Below are 3465 nucleotides of genomic sequence, written 5' to 3'. Positions count from 1 at the left end.
GTTTTCTTGAGTTATCTGCCATCTCTAATGAGATTTTAGCAGCTTGCACCCCATAGATTCCCAGTTTCTCTATTACAGAGAGGGGTATGAGGTTTATTCCTGAACCAAGGTCACACAGAGCCTTAAAAATCATGGTGCCTATGGTACAGGGTATTATGAACTTTCCAGGATCCTGTCTCTTCTGAGGCAATGTCAGTTGATCCAGATCACTTAGTTCATTGATGAACAAGGGAGGTTCAACTTCCCAAGTATCAGTGCCAAATAATTTGGCATTCAGCTTCATGATTGCACCAAGAAACTTGGCAGTTTGCTCTTCAGTAACATCCTCATTCTCTTTAGAAGAGGAATACTCATCAGAGCTCATGAAGGTTATAAGGAGGTTCAATGAAATCTCTATGGTCTCTAGATGAGTCTCAGATTCCTTTGGTTCCTCAGAGGGAAGCTCCTTATTGGTCACTGGACGTCCCAGGAGGTCTTCCTCCTTGGGATTCACGTACTCCTCTCCCTCATTGGGTTCGGCCATTTTGCTTATGTCAATGGCCTTGCACTCTCCTTTTGAATTCTCTTCTGTATTGCTTGGGAGAGTACTAGGAGGGATTTCAGTGATCCTTTTACTCAGCTGGCCCACTTGTGCTTCCAAATTTCTAATGGAAGACCTTGTTTCATTCATGAAACTTACAGTGGCCTTAGATAGATCAGAGACTAGATTTGCTAGATTAGAAGTATTTTGTTCAGAGTTCTCTGTCTGTTGCTGAGTGGATGATCGAAAAGGCTTGCTGTTGCTAAACCTGTTTCTTCCACCATTATTAAAGCCTTGTTGATGCTTTTGATCCTTCCATGAGAAATTTGGAAGATTTCTCCATGATGAGTTATAGGTGTTTCCATAAGGTTCACCTAAGTAATTCACCTCTGCTATTGCAGGGTTCTCAGGATCATAAGCTTCTTCTTCATAAGAAGCCTCTTGAGTACTGTTGGATGCAGCTTGCATTCCATGCAGACTCTGAGAGATCATATTGACTTGCTGAGTCAATATTTTGTTCTGAGCCAATATGGCATTCAGAGTATCAACTTCAAGAACTCCCTTCTTCATAGGCGTCCCATTATTCACAGGATTCCTTTCAGAAGTGTACATGAACTGGTTATTAGCAACCATGTTAATGAGTTCTTGAGCTTCTGCAGGCGTTTTCTTTAGGTGAATGGATCCACCTGCAGAAGTATCCAGTGACATCTTTGATAGCTCAGATAAACCATCATAGAATATATCCAGGATGGTCCATTCTGAAAGCATGTCAGAAGGACACTTTTTGGTCAACTGTTTGTATCTTTCCCAAGCTTCATAGAGGGATTCACCTTCTTTCTGTCTGAAGGTTTGAACATCAGCTCTAAGTTTGCTCAGCTTTTGAGGAGGAAAGTACTTGGCTAAGAAAGCCGTGACCAGCTTATCCCAAGAGTTCAGGCTGTCTTTGGGTTGAGAATCCAACCATAATCTAGCTCTGTCTCTTACAGCAAAAGGGAAAAGCATGAGCCTATAGACTTCAGGATCTACTCCATTAGTCTTAACAGTATCACATATCTGCAAGAATTCAGTTAAGAACTGAAAAGGATCTTCAGATGGAAGTCTATGAAACTTGCAGTTCTGCTGCATCAGAGAAACTAATTGAGGTTTCAGCTCAAAGTTGTTTGCTCCAATGGCAGGAATGGAGATGCTTCTTCCATGTAAATTGGAATTAGGTGCAGTAAAGTCACCAAGCATCTTCCTTACATTATTATTATTTTCGGCTGCCATCTCCTCTTCCTATTCGAAAATTTCTGAAAGGTTATCTCTGGATTGTTGTAATTTAGCTTCTCTTAATTTTCTCTTCAGAGTCCTTTCAGGTTCTGGATCTGCTTCAACAAGAATGTTCTTGTCCTTGCTCCTGCTCATATGACAAAGAAGAGGGCACAGAAAAATAATAATAATAATAGAGATCCTTTATACCACAGTATAGGGATCCCTGTGTGAGTAGAAGAAGAGGGGGAGACAAAGAATGTAATATAATGAAAGAAATACAACTGTGAGGATGGCAGAGATGTGAGATGAGATGTAAGTAGATGAATTAATAAATAGAATAAGATGAGAGAGAAGGAATTTTCGAAAATAATTTTTGAAAAAGAGTTAGTGATTTTTGAAAATAGTTTTTGAAAAATGTTAGTAATTTTCGAAAATTAAGGTTTAAAAATTAAAAATTAAAATAATTATTAAATTAAAAAGAAATTTTGAAAAAGGGGAAAGATATTTTCGAAAATGAGAGAGAGAGAGTTAGTTAGGTAGTTTTGAAAAAGTTAAGAAACAAACAAAAAGTTAGTTAGTTGAAACAAATTTTGAAAACCAATTTTTGAAAAGATAAGAAGTTAGGAAGTTAGAGAAGATATTTTGAAATCAAATTTTTTGAAAAAGATAAGAAGATATTTTTGAAAAGATATGATAGAAATTAGTTTTTGAAAAAGATTTGATTTTTTAAAATCTCAATTAATGATTTGATTTACAAGAAATCACAAGATATGATTCTAGAACTTAAAGTTTGAATCTTTCTTAACAAGCAAGTAACAAACTTCAAATTTTTGAATCAAAACATTAATTGATTATGTTATTTTTGAAAATTTGATATAAAAATAAGAAAAAGATTTTTTTGAAAAATATTTTTGGAATTTTCGAAAATAACTAAGAATTTTGAAAAAGATTTGATTTTTGAAAAAGATTTGATTTTTGAAAAAAATTTGAAAAAGATAAGATTTTCAAACTGAAAATTTGATTTGACTCATAAGAAACAACTTGATTTTTAAAAATTTTTGAAAAAGTCAATCCAAATTTTCGAATTTGATGAGAGAAAAAGGGAAAGATATTTTTTTGATTTTTGAAATTTTTATGAAAAACATGAAAATGATGCAATGCATGAAAATTTTTGGATCAAAACAATGAATGCATGCAAGAATGCTATGAATGTCAAGATGAACACCAAGAACACTTTGAAGATCATGATGAACATCAAGAACATATTTTTGAAAAATTTTTGATGCAAAGAAAACATGTAAGACACCAAACTTAGAAATCTTTCATGTTTAGACTCTAAGAAACGAAAAATGCACATGTAAAACAAGAAAAGACACAAAACATGAAAAAATCAAGATCAAACAAGAAGACTTACCAAGAACAACTTGAAGATCATGAAGAATACTATGAATGCATGATATTTTCGAAAAATGCAAGATGCATATGCAATTGACACCAAACTTATGATATGACTCAAGACTCAAACAAGAACACAAAAATATTTTTGATTTTTATGATTTTCTAATTTTTTGGTATTTTTCAAAAATTAATTGAAAAAGGAAAATAAGAATTCCAAAATTTTTAATATGAATTCCAGGAATCTTGCATGTTTAGTCTAAAGCTTCAGTCCAGGAATTAGACATGGCTCATGAGCC

At 33.9% G+C, this 3465-nt stretch overlaps 1 non-coding gene across 1 annotated transcript; it reads left to right on the top strand.

Annotated features, from left to right (window-relative positions):
- The first annotated feature begins 1282 nt into the window (after nt 1–1282).
- On the top strand, nt 1283–1390 carry LOC112780843 (small nucleolar RNA R71). The gene has a single exon (XR_003191654.1). It is a non-coding gene; the product is annotated as a small nucleolar RNA R71 (small nucleolar RNA).
- The last annotated feature ends 2075 nt before the right edge of the window (nt 1391–3465 follow it).

The sequence above is a fragment of the Arachis hypogaea genome, chromosome 19, assembly GCF_003086295.3.
Source record: "Arachis hypogaea cultivar Tifrunner chromosome 19, arahy.Tifrunner.gnm2.J5K5, whole genome shotgun sequence".
In the NCBI taxonomy this organism is placed as follows: Eukaryota; Viridiplantae; Streptophyta; class Magnoliopsida; order Fabales; family Fabaceae; genus Arachis; species Arachis hypogaea.
Note: the sequence above shows the minus strand (reverse complement) of the source record. Positions and strands in the feature narration are given on the sequence as shown.